General features: G+C 43.2%; 1 protein-coding gene and 1 long non-coding RNA gene across 29 annotated transcripts in view; one reads left to right on the top strand and one right to left on the bottom strand.

Moving 5' to 3' along the window:
- MAGI1 (membrane associated guanylate kinase, WW and PDZ domain containing 1) overlaps positions 1–15,563 on the top strand; it is a 566,279-nt gene that overhangs the window by 299,089 nt on the left and 251,627 nt on the right. Inside the window, exon 1 of one of the 28 annotated variants that reach the window (XM_077325085.1) lies at positions 8,317–8,466. The exons of 26 other annotated variants lie outside the window; for them this stretch is intronic. The gene's annotated coding sequence lies outside the window, so the exon portion shown is untranslated. Of the gene's footprint in view, positions 1–8,316; positions 8,467–8,812; positions 8,988–15,563 lie in introns of those variants that run through there. One more of the 28 variants, XM_077325086.1, reaches the window with a different exon arrangement.
- The window catches only part of LOC143831744 (uncharacterized), a 37,439-nt gene continuing 22,819 nt past the window's right edge, over positions 944–15,563 (bottom strand). Inside the window, exons 2-4 of the long non-coding RNA XR_013228953.1 lie at positions 9,989–10,058; positions 2,845–2,971; positions 944–2,769 (exon numbers count right to left, since the gene is read on the bottom strand). This is a non-coding gene — a long non-coding RNA (uncharacterized LOC143831744). The remainder of the gene's footprint in view (positions 2,770–2,844; positions 2,972–9,988; positions 10,059–15,563) is intronic.

Below are 15,563 nucleotides of genomic sequence, written 5' to 3'. Positions count from 1 at the left end.
CACATGCAGCCAGCTGGGTGACCTTGGGCTTGCCACGGCACTGATAAAACTGTTCTGACCGGGCAGTGATATCAGGGCTCTCTCAGCCTCACCTCCCTCACAGGGTGTCTGTTGTGGGGAGAGGAAAGGGAAGGCGAATGTAAGCCGCCTTGAGCCTCCTTCGGGTAGAGAAAAGTGGCATATAAGAACCAACTCTTCTTCTTCAGTAGTATCAGGGCTTCCTCAGCCTCACCTCCCTCACAGGGTGTCTGTTGTGGGGAGAGGAAAGGGAAGGCGAATGTAAGCCGCCTTGAGCCTCCTTCGGGTAGAGAAAAGTGGCATATAAGAACCAACTCTTCTTCTTCAGTAGTATCAGTGCTCTCTCAGCCTCACCTCCCTCACAGGGTGTCTGTTGTGGGGAGAGGAAAGGGAAGGCGAATGTAAGCCACCTTGAGACTCCTTCGGGTAGAGAAAAGTGACATATAAGAACCAACTCTTCTTCTTCAGTAATATCGGGGCTCTCTCAGCCTCACCTCCCTCACAGGTTATCTATTGCGTGGAGAGGAAAGGGAAGGCAAATGTAAGCCGCTTTGAGACTCCTTCAGGTAGAAAATAGTGGCATGTAAGAATCAACTCTTCTTCTTAACTCCTCCTGTTATGTACCTAATACAAGTATGTTCTTACTTACTGAACTAAGAATCAAATACTATATTCATTAGGACTTAACAGTGCAAGTTTGCTTAGGTATAGTGCTTTCCCCGGCATCAAAACACAGATGGACAGCTACAGACATGGTGAAGAGCAAATAAAAAATGAGTCATAGGGCCATAGTATATCAACTATGGGCCATGCTTTAGTAATAGGCATACATTCAGTATCATGCCACATAGCATTTCTGCTACTTTCTTTTTTATTGCTGGCTCCTTTTGGTAATTTGTTCAGGATGGGAATTAGAGAAGTTTCTGATTGAGATACCCTGACAAAGCTCATCACAAAACATGCTGGGATCTAAAAGGTCAAATAAATGACTCTCACACTTTGTCTCCCTTCCCCTTTCCCCTCATCCTTAGTAATTTGGATCATTGTGCTTTGCATTCATAAGATTTGGAAGCTAAACCTTGGGTTGTATACTCTACCTCTTCTCATGTGCTGTGATTCCTTCATTTCATTTGTGGTTTATGGAAAGCCACAGTTTTCCATTACTTCGGTAGCAGCAATGGAGGACTCGTGTTTGCTTTGCAAACCGGATTTGTGAACTGTTGTGTCATTGTGGTTTACGGGATTCAAATGTAACAACAAACTAGGGTTTACCATCAAAGAGGAGATGAAGAAGAGAATCTTGAGAGCGACTCATGGTTGGTGTTTGGTTTCTTATCTGAGCGTTCTCTCTCTCTCTCTCTCAAATCCACTCCTAAAATCAGTCAACATATACACCAGACATTTTCAGTTCTCCTCTTGAAAAGCAAATAAATTTATTTTCTTAGGTCCTAAAATAATTACATCATTGAGTTACAAAGTCAAGAGTTGCCAGAGCAGATCTGTTTAGGGGGGAAGAGGAAATCAATCCGATAGTTTTTTAAAAGGTATTGTATTGCCCCTTACTGCACTCTTCACATAATTAGTGATTTAAGAGTAGACGCATCTGTTTCATGTAAGATTGTGAAAATGATTATTATTATATAAGTGGAATGCGTAATAAATGGTCCTTGAAACAACTAATGCATCTTGAAAATGAGACGGGTATTGTTAAATGATCACGTATCTATTGGATACATGCAGAAAAGAAAAAAATTGTACACCTGCTAAACATAGTTTTAGATTTCTGGCACGTTTGTGGTTCAGAAATGAAGGAAATTAAAAAGGAGAAGATACAAGTGAAGGAAATATAAAAAGAGAAATATAACAACTTACATTTCTTATTGACTTGGTTGGAGTTTACTTTTTTAAAACGGCAACTGTAACTTATTCAAACATTCATTTCATTCCTTATATCCTTAGACTTAAGGCAGTTAACAGTGCAATATGTTGCCAGGGCCCGCACATACACACACACTGAGTCTATTAACAAGATAAATACACACAGATTAAAAATGCAGCTAAATCTGCCAAACCAATTTACCCTTGATAAAATGCTGACTGAAATAAAACTGTCTTCCATGCCTTTCTAAATTCAATGAATGTAGGTGTCCTTTATCCATATTCTAGTAGGCCATTCAAAGGACTGGACCTGTTACAAAAAACCCTTACCATTGTTATAAGATAGCACCCACAAGGTAAAGGCTATCCTAGCAATATAGCCTTCACATAGAAGTATACCAGGAAATGTAGAACTTTACATTTCTCACTATTGAAAATCATTTTATTCATTTTAGCCCAGTTTTCCAGCCTGTTAAGATCTTCCTGTATTCTGATTCTTGTCTTCTGCTGTCTTTGCAACCGCTTCCAGTTTAGTAACATCTCCAATTTTAATAAGTACCTCATCTGTTTCTTCATCCAAATTATTTATGGATATATGTTGAACAACACAAGGCCCAGGACAGATCCATTCTATTTGTCACTCCTCTCCAAGATGATGACAGACCATTCTACTGGTTATCAATCCAAACTAGAATCCATACCACATTTTTCCAACTTGTCAACAAGTACTGAACATACTCAACTGATCATGTGCTGAACATGGATGAATTTGCCATGAGGAATGATTGCTGGATGAGTTGCTCTCCTGCTTGGCTTGGAAGCTTGTTGGCTCTACTTGCTTTCTGTAGTGATTCTGCGTGTCATATTTCAGCCCTTTTAGAAAAGCAATGTGATTGATAAATATTATCCACCAGAATGCAAAGTGAGAAGAGAAGGCAAAACACTGACCCTTTTAATCTGAAGTGAACCATCTGTGTTTGAGTTCCACATCTTGCTGAGTTTTCTGTTAATGTGAATTCACAGTTTGTTTCTCCATTTGGTGTTCCGTGCTAAGTTGAAGAGGTTCCAATTTGTACTGAGGAAAAGGAAATACAGAGAGGTCTGCTGCAGAAGTTTTCTTCTGCCTAAAAGGATCCATGTTTTCATGGTGTAAAAGCATTAAAAATCACACTTTTTGTTCTCTCTGGTAGTCACTTTGGGAAATAATCGTGAGGATTTTTTGTAGGGTTTTTTTTAAAGCTTGGCATTGTTAAATATTTGGAAACATTACAGAGGTCTATCAGGGAAGACACAAACATGGGGTTGGACCCAGCCAGCATTTTTGGTCAACCTCAGGCCACAGCCCCATTCTACATGGCTTTTGTTCATGTGGGTACTATGATCCCCAACATAGCCTTTTGACAGCCAAAGGAGACCCTTCTTCACATTTTCACCAGTGGCAAATGTGGCTGCTTCCAACTTGTTATTTTTTCAAATTTGCTTGGGTATTTCCAAAGTATTCCCCTTGTTCCTAGTGTTTATTCTACATATTTCTGCCCCCCTCCTCAAGTGTAAATGTTCTTCTGAAATTTCACAATAACTGTGTAAGATAAATGAGGTAGATGTTTTTTTCTAGAATAACTGAGTCAGTGCCATGGTATCGCTTTAGAAGTATTTACTACAGGATGTAAATTTGCCAATCTCCACGTGGGCCCTGAAGGCACCCCAGAATTACAACTGATATCTATATGGTGGTTTCTATGAGTGGATACCATGTTATCATACCTGGTTGAGTTCCCTCCCTAAGCCCCGCCCATCCGAGGCTCCATCCCTAAAACTCCGAGAATTCCCTGGCCTGGTGTTGGCATTCCTAGTGACATTGCATTCTAATTCTCTGTAGGAGAGTTACATCCATGAACAAATCCTTTCTTGGTTAAAATGGATACTAATTAGAGATACAGTGAAAAATAATTCCCAGAAAATTCAATCATTCTAATTAATAGGATGGGGAAAAAATGACAATTTAAAATGACCAAGAACAAAAGGCCGATTTAAAGCATTAATTAACCTAAAAATATCCACTTACTATCTAGAAACAAACTTTCTAATCGAAGAACATACTAGCTGGTTTCTTTCACCATACAAATATATTGATTTCGGTTTGTTTGCTTTTTAACAGACATCCTGTTATTAGTGCCCACCCACTGGTAAACTTAACTTGCCTTTATCTCGTCTCATTTTAAGCTTTTCCTTCTTCGCTTCTCCTTGCAGCCTCTACCTAGAAAATCTTCACACAGTGGTAGCCTTCAAAAACTTGCAAGGAACACTTCATGTTGTCCTGAACTCCCATTCTCTACCTCATCCTCCTAAAAGCCCCCCCCCACATACAACACTTACTGTGCTTCCTTCTTACTTGCTCACTTGCTATCTTTTATCCACACCCCATCTTCAGTTTCTAGAGACAGAGACTTGCTAACAACTGCACCAAGCATTAGCCCAAGACCCACAGTTTGTATTTTGCACCCTGCATTTTGTTTGTTTTAATCTTGGATCTATGATGTTTTATGGATGCGTTTTTCTAAAGTTTATTGAAGTCTTTCCTAGTTGGAGAATATGGGGAGGTATCGTGCCATGTGGCCAGAACCACCCTATTAGTGTAACCAGAATTTGTTATCTATTTCCATGGGTAGTAAATATTGACACCTTTCAAAGACATTTTCTTGGGACGGCTTGTGAGCTATAGAGCTACTGCTGCTGAGGTTGCCCAGATAATCCACGTGGGATTCTATGGAATCCTAGAAAACTAATTCAAGAACTCCAAGGAAATATCCTGTGGGAAGTGGATCTAATTTCTATGAAGCAGACAGGAAAGCAATTCAAGCAAACAGGCAAAGTTCCAGGGAGCAGCAGGATTGCCAGACAAATGGAATCTGGAGACTAACAGCTTGGTCTTCTGCTACAAGGAATGCTGTGATTTTCCAGGAACTCTACTAAATAGTTCTGGCAATCTAGTTACAAATGACAGGTGAAGTTGAGGCACATAAATAAGGACAGAAAGAGCCAGCCCATTGTAGTTAACCGCCCTGCGAGTGTTAAGCAGTATAACGTCTGGGGGCACATACACAGAGACTGCTAACTATTTCCGTGATCGGGAGAGAGAGAACTTCCAAGTCCTGCTTGACAGTGCTGATGGAAGGTTACAGATACCGATGAGGGAAATTAAAAGTTTAAAATATAGACCTGCAGGGGCTATGTGATACTAAAGATATAAGGAAAGTAGGTAAGATGAACATAAGAAGTAGACCTTTATGCCTCTTTATACATAAATTTAGAATGTTAGTTTATAGTTTACAGTAGTGATAGGGCATTTTCAGTGTATGAGGGTAGGAATAATTGGAAGGTATTAAGCATGTATTTAGGAGATTACTAAAACAAGGAACAGTGGAGAATTAGCACACTATTGAAATAGGGTACTACCAACTTAAGAGCCAAGTGAAAGGAAGAGACGCGAGTTTAAACTATAGCTGCTTGGAGTTCAAAATGAGGGAGAAAGAAAAGACGGTGACTTTGATCCCCTCCAGTATAAATAATAAGGTAAAGACCCTCTGAAGCAAAGTGATAATCATGAGTCAATAATAAAGGATATTGATACAGTAAAATAGGGAACTACCACTTCTTAAGAGCCAAGTGAGAGGAAGAGGCAGTTACTTTAAAATGTAGCCACTTGGAGCTCACAGTGTGGGAGAAGTAGGCTGTGACCACTATCTCCTCCAATTGAAATAATAAGGTGAAAACCTTTGAGGCAAAGTGGTAATCATAAGTAAGTATTAAGTGAAATTGATGTATGATAATTGCAGCAGCTATATGAATATCATGGAATGTGTAAGTTACTATTTGTTTTTTTTGTAAGTGACATGGTTATATCACCAATAGAAGTGTAGTGAGCTAAAATTAAATAGTAATTATTAACATTTGTAATAAGAAAAATATAATATTGATAATTTGATTTTTTTTAATTAATAGCCATTGAAAAAGATGGTCATATCCAAAAACGAGGTATCCCGGATCTCGTTCTGACATGATTAAAATTGAATAAACTTTTGCCACAACAGCCAGCTTGATATTTCTTTGTTTTGTCAAGAATGTCATGGTGAGCATGCTTGCTAGCAAACATCTCTTATTTCAACTATTTATTCCATATTAGGTGGGTTTCTGACTTCATCACCTCTATATTCCTTGGCAAATAGATTCAGGTGGGTAGCCATGTTGGTCAGAGGCAGCAGGACAAAGTCTGAGTCCAGAGGCACATTTAAGATCAACTTTGTTCCCTGGCAAAGTTCATCATGAACACAAGTCAGTTTTGTGCCATCACAGAAACATAGAGTTGGAAGGAAACTCCAGGGTTGCCTAGGAGTTGCCTGGCCATGGTATCTTGCAGGTACAGTTTAAGAAGCAACTTATGTATTGAAGAAGAAGAAGAGTTGGTTCTTATATGCCGCTTTCCCCTACCTGAGGGAGGCTCAAAGCGGCTTACAGTCGCCTTCCCATTCCTCTCCCCACAACAGACACCCTGTGGGGTGGGTGAGGCTGAGAGAGCCCTGATATCACTGCTTGGTCAGAACAGCTTTATCAGTGCTGTGGCAAGCCCAAGGTCACCCAGCTGGTTGCATGTGGGGGAGTGCAGAGTCGAACCTGGCATGCCAGATTAGAAGTCCGCAATCCTAACCACTACACCAAACAGAATTAGTATCCTGTGGCAGCATGGTTGTGAAGGCCATTATATTGATTTGTATAAAACAGAATCAGTTGTGTTTTGTACACTCATTAAACCTCTGCAGTCAGTTGTGTAGTCAGCAATGTAGCAGGTGGCAGGTGTGTGTGGCTTTTTTGGGGGAGGGAAGAATGCAATGCTTTTGGATTGTGCCTTTAAGTTTGACCTGAACATGGACCAGCAGTGTACCATTATGGTGAATAAAATGTGGTCCCCACCTCCTCCCATTTAACAAAATCCTCAGTGGTCAGAGGTATTTCCAATTGAGAGAATTATTTAGGCATCTGGAAAGTGGAACAAACTGATTTCCTATTTCGGAATGCAAACTTTTGAATTTCCTAAACTAAACTGCACACACCTTAAACCAGGAAGACGGCAGCCCACTAGACCAGTGGTCCCCAACCCCTGGTCCGGGGACCGGTACCAGGCTGCAGCTCCTTCTCGTCCTTCTCTCCAGCTGCTGCCTCGGGAGCTGCCCTGCCACTCTGCCGCCGGCTCACCTTTGGTGCTCTCCAGCTCACCTTTGGTGCTCTCCACCATGGCTGGGGCTCCCCCTTGGTGTGATACTGTGCAGCTGCTGCTGGCAGCACCCCCCAGAGGGCAGAGGGAAGTCAGGGGCGCCGGCGGGAAAGCAAGTGGAGCAGGGGCTCAGGCAGCGGCGGCAACGTCCCTCGGCAAAAGACTACCCCCCCCCCCGGCCTCAGTAAAATTGTCAAGCGTTGACTGGTCCCCGGTGATAAAAAGGTTAGGGACCACTGACCACCCAACTGGTCTAGTAAAGCAGCTGTTGAACTAAGAATGATTTTTGTCATTCCCTCCTCCCCTTTGAAATCCTATTTTGAATTTGTTGGAGCAAATGGGAAAAGAACGCCCCAGACGTTCCCTGCTTGGCTCCTCAGGGATCACAGCAGCCACTGTTGAATATTGCAACCTATTCCTTCCTACCTGTTTCTTTCCAGTATCTTCAGGGTTTAGGTTTTTTAATTAAAACTGCACACCTTCAGAAGTGTCATTAAAATATTGGAGGGCAAAGGAAATTAGTCACAGATCCAGATCTGAAATACAAGCAGCGGTTTGCTAAAGGAAGACTAAAGGAGGGAGGAGAAAAAAAAAAGCAGGGCTGCTTAGGTTTGTCCTAAAATACCCGTAGAAAAATGAAGCGGCTCATCCATATATGCATACATACATTTGTAGGTGTTCATTCTCTGGTTCCGTTGCCTTGCAAATGAGGGCAGTACCATTCCAGCACTTTGCTGGGCGTTTTCTTACACAAAAGCACAGAGAAGGTTGACAGGGGAGGGGAGAAGGAAATCTGTCTGCTGGTATGTCGTGTTTCGACAGCGGCAGGTGCTTTTCGATCCCTCCGGCCTGCACCGTTGGCGTCGCCAGGAGCAGTGAGCCTTGTGATGTAATGCTCTTTTTCTTGTGCTCCCAGCTTTTAAATACAGATGGAAGTTGTTGTCATGTGTTAGAAATGTCACCAATAATATAAAAGGCAGGCAGGCGCTCCTGCATATTCCCTTTTTGTGCTGCCGGCTGCCGCCACCAGCTTATTCTCCCCCCCCCCCAAAAAAAACCCTCCTCTTTTTTTAATGTCATGTGGCAGAAGCTCTGATGCAACTAAGCCCCGACCACCCCCACCTGATCCTGATCCCCCCCCTCCTCGGCTCACGAGCCTGGCAACCTTTTTTCTCCCCCCCTTCCTTCCCCTAATTTCGCCCCTTCCACTGCAGTGCTGAGGATCAGTGCCCACCGCCACTTAGACAAGCCCTCACAAAGGAAGGATTAATCTGGCGGCGCTTGAATTTCGAGGGACTCAGGCAAGTCGGGACACCGCCGTGCCGGGCAGTGTGTTTGTGTGCGTGTGTGTGTTTGTGTGGCGGGGCTGGAATTCGCTCTCTCTTTGGAGACGCTGAGGCAATCATTGTAAGAGCAGCAAGTGGCGGGATCGCCGTGCCAGCGTCGGCCGAGCCAGAAGCCCAGGCGCCTCCGCTTCGGGGGTGGGGAGGCCGGAGCACAGGCTGGCAGGGGCGGGGTGGGGAGCTTGCGAGCGCAGCGAAGGACGCTGAGAGTAGCGCCGGCTACCCAAGCCGCCTTCAGCTTGGGAGGACAGATGGCTGGTGGTGCTCCCTTTTCTTTTCATTTCATTCCTCCCTCCCTCCGATTCATCAGGCGGCCTTTCCGTGAGGCGCATTCGTGCACGGGCGCGCTGTGAATAGCGAGGTCAATGGGCGCGAATAGGTTGAGATCAGGACCAGATGCCTGCTGAACAATGGGGCTTTTGAGAGGAAGGCAGGGGGAAGCGTGGCGCTCGCTTTGTCTTGCCTCCTCCGCATTGCAGGTTGGAACCGGGCAGCTATATTTTAATGAAGTGCATTCCGAAATGTGGCCGTCAGTCCGTGGGGTGTGTGGGGGGAGGGGGGGGGGAGGAGGGGGAGGGGGGGGAGGAGAGCATGTCAAAAGGGGCTTGGGGGGCTCAGGGGAAGGGAAGAGGAGGGGGACGCCAGCCAGCAGCTGATGTATAGCGGAAGAACAATGCTGTCTCAGTGTTGCTTGGGTGGGGGGCGAAGAAAACAGAACCACAACGGATAGAGACCCCCTGCGCATATTAATGGAGTACGGCAGGTGTTTCCAAAAGTCCCTTCCTGTATTGTGTGCTGCCAGCCCCTTAAACAGAAAGATAAGGCATGTGTTTGGAGGAGGGGGGGGAGGAAGAGTCCTTTGGTGTGTGAAGCTATTCATTTGATTTTTAAAAATCGCCCTTGCTCTCCATGGTTTAGCTAGAAATTGGGGGGAGCCAGCCACATTTTCTTCCCTGGAGGCCATCCACAGAAACAGGAGCCCTTCGGTTTGGGAGAGGAGTAGAGTGTTATATATGTGTGTGTCCGTGCTTAGAAAGGACCTTGCATCTGTGGGGTAGACAGCTGTGAGCTGCTCCACTGATCCGCCTGCTTTCGGTGCCTAAATCTGGCCGTGGCGATGATGGAAGCTGGATCCTTAAAGGGGCAGCTGAGCTGTTTATTCCTGAAGCACAATAGTATTGGAAGAGCAGGCACATGGCAGGGTTGAAGCAATGAATGTGCTCTTAGGGATGCTGGGGCTGGTTGGTGTTTCTCTAAGACGGGAGTAAGCAAGAGCTAAACTGGATCAAGATGTAGGGTCTGTTTGTTGTATGGATGAAGACTTAAAAAGGCACCTCTGGTTTATTGCTCCATTGCCCTTTCGAAAACAGAGGAAGGTCTCTCTCTCTCTCTCTCCATCTCTCCTCTCTATCAAGTTGCAGCAGTGTCATCCAGTTTTATAATTGTTGGTTGCAAGAGAGAAACTGATTTTAGTTCTTACCTATTGACATGCCTTTCAGAAGTCTTGTCTTCCCCATTACCAGATATTTCATGTGTCAAGTTCTATTCACCTGTTGGGAGAAAGATCAGATCAGCCAAAGATTCCTTTGGCATATTATCATTCCAATCCAATGTGCTGCCTTTTTAGGGTTCTGCAGTAGTATTTATTCTGATGATGGGGCTTGGGATAAGATGCTGCAATCCAGATATCATTCTGAGAATGAACACTTGGCATATGTGTTGTCAAGGGTTACACTTTGGATATGTGAACACTGTCATGATGTGTGCATTAAGTGTAGTGTGAGAATGAAGTGACTATACTGTCAATGAGTAGTAAAGACACTATCTGAGGTTCCCACACTTTGGTACCCCATGGGAATAAGTGAGTAATTCATAGAAAGGACAATACACTAATACAGTCTACTGGGGCCTGTTCTTGGTGTTTCCTCATTGGTCAACATACTGATCACTAATAAGGCTGGGTGGGGGCTTTTTTGTTTGTTTTCCCCTCCTTTCAATGTGGACTTTACCTGTGAGGGAAAGATTAAATGATGAAAATTTAACCTGAGATCTATGCAGAGGACTGTGCTTGAAACAATGGGACGTATTCAAACCATTCAAGTTCTCTGTAACAAAACCCTATGCCTCCTACTTCACAGGCCTTTCTACTACTAATTTTATCAGCTGAGTGAACTACTTAACTCTCATGTTGTATACGTGAATGCAGGCAACATATCCAGATGCTTTTTTGCATTAGTATTTTTTATGCTAACATCAGTGGCAGTGGCTTCTCTAGCTTTAATAAACCCTGGTCTTTGCACATCCACTTTTAATCACTTTGCTTGTAAAGTTAAGCTATCTGAAAGCAGATCATAAAACAGAGGCATTCTAGGGCAGGGGTAGTCAACCTGTGGTCCTCCAGATGTCCATGGACTACAATTCCCATGAGCCCCTGCCAGCATTTACTCATAGGAATTGTAGTCCATGAACATCTGGAGGACCACAGGTTGACTACCCCTGTTCTAGGGGATTGTAGGAAAGGGCTGGACCGGCGTATCACCAACCTCTTCATTATGCAACCACCAATAGAAATGTAGCACCTTGCCAGACTAAAAACCTCTGTCCATCCATTTAATCAGCCAATTAAATTTATCATGTTCCCTATCAACTGTCGTAGTCCATTATTGATTTGCAATTACTCTACCGCAACCCAAGGATTAATTGAGTATTTCATGCTCTAAAAGAAGCATATGTCTAAAATAGTTTATTATAAAAGCATATTTAAAGTGGAAGAGGCTAAGAAAAACTGATGGTGACTGGTGGCAACTGACAAGAGTTGGAAAGCTGGGGAACATAGGGAGTTCTGTCAGTGTGATGGCATTATGCCAGTGGTGATTTTGTAATTTATTTATTTCCTGCCGGCCAACAGAGTAATGGCATGCTGTGGATGCTGCTGGCAGGAGGTGTCCCACCATAGCAGGAGGCCTGGCATAACATATTTGTATACCTCCCTTTCTTCTCCAGTTAGCACTCCATGGCTGAATGGAGATTTGAACTTGAGTCCTCCTGGTCATAGTCTGATATTGTTTCACAATGTGGCCTCTAACTTACCTGTAGTATCTCATGAGAAAGAGTCAGTGGTTTGACTCATGTAAGTGTACTGTGTTCTTGATCACAGTGCTAGGGTGGAGGGGTAACTTGGTATGTTGATCCCAAGCCCAGCTTTTAAAAACAAGCTATAATTTTCACATTGTATTGTTCTAAAGGTAAAGGTATCCCCTGTGCAAGCACCAGGTCATGTCTGACCCTTGGGGTGACGCCCTCTAGCGATTTCATGGCAGACTCAATAAGGGGTGGTTTGCCAGTGCCTTCCCCAGTCATTACCGTTTACTCCCCAGCAAGCTGGGTACTCATTTTACCGACCTCGGAAGGCTGGAAGGCTGAGTCAACCTTGAGCTGGCTGCTGGGATTGAACTCCCAGCCTCATGGGCAGAGCTTTCAGACTGCTGCCTTACCACTCTGCTCCACAGGAGGCTCTTATTGTATTGTCCTAGAAGAGTGAATATTGTTTAAGGAAGGATGTGTGTTGGTAAAACAACATGCCAGTGATCCATATTGGGAGGTGAGCATGGTTTTCTGTGCAAGATGATGGGTAGTCCATGGTGATCAATGTTATAATGGATCATTTGTTCTTTTGACCAGACCTTCTTTTAATCTGTGACCTGCAATGTAATACTATGCATCTTGTTCTTGGAAACTGGGCCTTTTGAACTATCTGTGTAATTACTCTCTTTACTGTGAGTTGGACGTTTGGGGATAAATCTCTCCGCCAGCTGAATATATTATTTCATGCATCGTATCCAGTGGATTCTGGCTCACAAGCTTATGCCCTAATAAGATTATTAAAGTATTTATTCATTTACTATTAGTTGACCTTGCTCACTGAGACTCAGAAGTAAATTCACACAGTGTATGTCAATATCAATACAGTCAATAAGAACATAAAAACACAAGAGCCATGCTGGATCAGGTCAAAGGCCTATCTAGTCCAGCATTCTGTTCACACAGTGGCTGACCAGCGGTCTCTCAGAAGCCCATAAACAGAAAGACTGCAACAACATCCTCCTGCCTTTACTCCCCCAGCAACTGATTTAAAGAAGGATACTACATCTGGTACTGGAGGGGAGGAGAAATCCACCATGATGAGTAGCCATTGATGGCCCAATCCTCCATTAATGTGTCCGCTTCCTTTTTAAAACCTTCCAAGATGGGGGTTCATGACAACATCCTGTGGTAGCATGTTTCACAAATTAACTACACGCTGTATGTACAAAGACATCCTATCCTAAAATCCATCTTTTGTCTTCAGTGGATGACCCAGGGTTCTAGTATTACAGGAGAGGAAGAACAGTTTCTTTCATTCCACTCTCTCTACGCTGTGCATAATTTGATAGACCTCTATCACATCTTCCCTTTTTTTTCCCCTAGGCTATACAGTCCTAAGCACTTTAAGTAATCCACATAGGTCATCTAATAAGCAATCTACTAGGACTAATGTTACAAAAAACAACAAGCTTAGCATATTAAGCACAAAACAGTGCAGGTGCTGTGCAGAACATGGCATTACATTACCAAGGCAGTGATAACAAGATAAAGATAAATACATTCTTCTACATAGTGTAAGGTAGCCAGATTGTCCCACTTTTGGAGGGACATTTGGGGGTACCTGGCAAATTGTACTTATGTTGAAATTAAAAAATATATACATATTACAATAGTATTTTTGCATTCTATGTGTTCTATGAAACTTTTTGTTGCTCCATATAGACCAAATTTTTAATCAAGAACCCCCTCCGGTCAATGATGTCCCGCTTTACCCACGCTAAAATCACCTTAAGTATGGTATAGTTCCCAGACCTTGCCTTTATCAACTCCCTTTTTTTAACCAAAGGCTCCTCCTGAACACAGTTTGACATAGTTTGCAAAATGAAAGAAGTGTGGAATCCTTTCAGACTTTCTCAGGCAGGCTATTCCACACAGTGGGGGCCACAACAAAGAATGCATGTGTATGGGTGGTTCTTGATCTTGACCATTTACAGGATGGTACCTACAGAAAACCTGGAACAGGTAAGCCAAGTTCCTGTGGCAAATGTGGAAGGAAAGGTAGCCCTGCAGGGTTCCAGAATTGAAGGCCATGCAGAGCTTTGCAGGACGTTCAGTTGAACTTGATGAAAGCCAGTGGAGTGACTGCAGATTGGGTATAAGAAGAAGAGTTGGTTCTTATATGCTGCTTTTTCTCTATCCGAAGGAGTCACAAAGCGGCTTACAGTTGCCTTCCCTTTCCTCTCCCCACAACAGACATCCTGTGAGGTAGGTGAGGCTGAGAGAGCCCTGATCTTACTACTTGGTCAGAACAGCTTTATCAGAGCTGTGGTGAGCCCAATGTGGGGTAACTCATAATCAAATCCGGCTCGCCAGATTAGAAGTCTGCATTCCTAACCACTACACCAAGCTGGCTCTGTGCTCTGTTGAACTCCAGAAAATAAGCAAGATATGGTATTTTTTAATAACTAGAATCTCAAAAAGATATATCCAGGTGGGTAGCCATTTTGGTCTAAAGTAGCAGAACAAAATTTGTGTCCAATGGTACCTTTAAGACCAAGAAAGATTTACTCAAGGTGTGCATTTTTGTGTCTGAGAAAGTATGCATACACAGGAAAGCTCATGCCTTGCATAAATTCTTGTTGATCTTAAAGTTGCCATTGGACTCACATTTTGTTTTGGAATCTACAAGCTGTCTTTAAGAGCAGGTGCATCTAGAGTGCAGTACAACAGCCTAGTCTCATTTTTACTGTGGCATTGATTCGGGGGGGGGGGGGGTCAAAATAAGGGGCTGTTTCCAGGCTTAATGAAGTTGGAAGAAAGTAGGTTTTTGTTGTTTGTTTTGCAGCTGCACTAACTTGGTTCTCCAACAATAATGCTAGCATACAGGCTCTTAATTCAGTCAGCACAGGTCAACCAACCCCATCAAAAGTGGGAAGAACAGTATCCTTCAAGGTTTTAGCTTTTCTGACCAGTATTATGCTTTTCTTGCCAGAATTGTTTTAGTTTGTTTTCTTTCAGACATTTCATTACAGCAGTCAAGCAGAGGCTGAAGGCCTCTACTGCACTGCCAGGAGATTTGGACAAATAAAGATAGAGATGGAGAGAGTGCTGGGTATTGTCAGCATATTGATGACACCCAGTTCAAAAGCTATGAATGATTTTCCCTAAGACTTAACATGTCCTCCCCACTAGAATATTACAGCAATCTGTACATTGTTTGACCTGGTCAAATCCTGTAGAATGGGCCTCAGGCTTCTTACTACATGATAGACAGTTCTATGTGTAGTAATGAGTTCAGGAATTAGGGATGGGCATGAACCTAAACATTCCAGTTCGGTTAGAATTCAAGGTGGCTATTGAACCAAAACCTGAAACATGCCCAGAATTCCTAGAAGTGAACCAGCCAATTTTGATTCCCCTTTTTCCCGGCTGCAGAGTTCCATGGTTGGGAGAAGGGAAGAGATCACCCAGGAAGGGTTAAATGACTACAAGCTATGCTCTTCTTCTGGGTATTCCTGCCACCTATTCTTGATGCTCTGTTGGTCAGTCAGTTCCTTTCCCTGTTTATCTTTGATAATTCTTTTGTGAGCATTAAATGGCATTTAGAACCTCTTTACTTGCGTCAAAGCATTTCTCATGTGTCCCTTTTTGTAGTCTTCTTTAATTGCTTTCATTTCTGGTTCTAGTAAGCTTCACTGTCTATTCCTGCTCCCCTGTGAAAATCCACATTTAATGTTCTTGCTCCCTCCCTTTTGCCTGCAGCTTTTGCTGCTTTTCTACATTCAGCGATTCTTATAGTTTCATTTGAGAGACATTTTGATCTTTTTTCTGGCTTCTTGTGTGGTAGGTGTTTAACTGATGTTTCAACAACAGTTGAACTGTGGAAGAAAATTCAGTCATCAGGTATCTTCTCTGCTGTGTCCAATGGTTGAAATAGATTTTTCACCTCCACTGTATATGTGAGTGGAATT

This window comes from Paroedura picta, chromosome 3 (assembly GCF_049243985.1).
Source record: "Paroedura picta isolate Pp20150507F chromosome 3, Ppicta_v3.0, whole genome shotgun sequence".
Taxonomy (NCBI): Eukaryota; Metazoa; Chordata; class Lepidosauria; order Squamata; family Gekkonidae; genus Paroedura; species Paroedura picta.
Note: the sequence above shows the minus strand (reverse complement) of the source record. Positions and strands in the feature narration are given on the sequence as shown.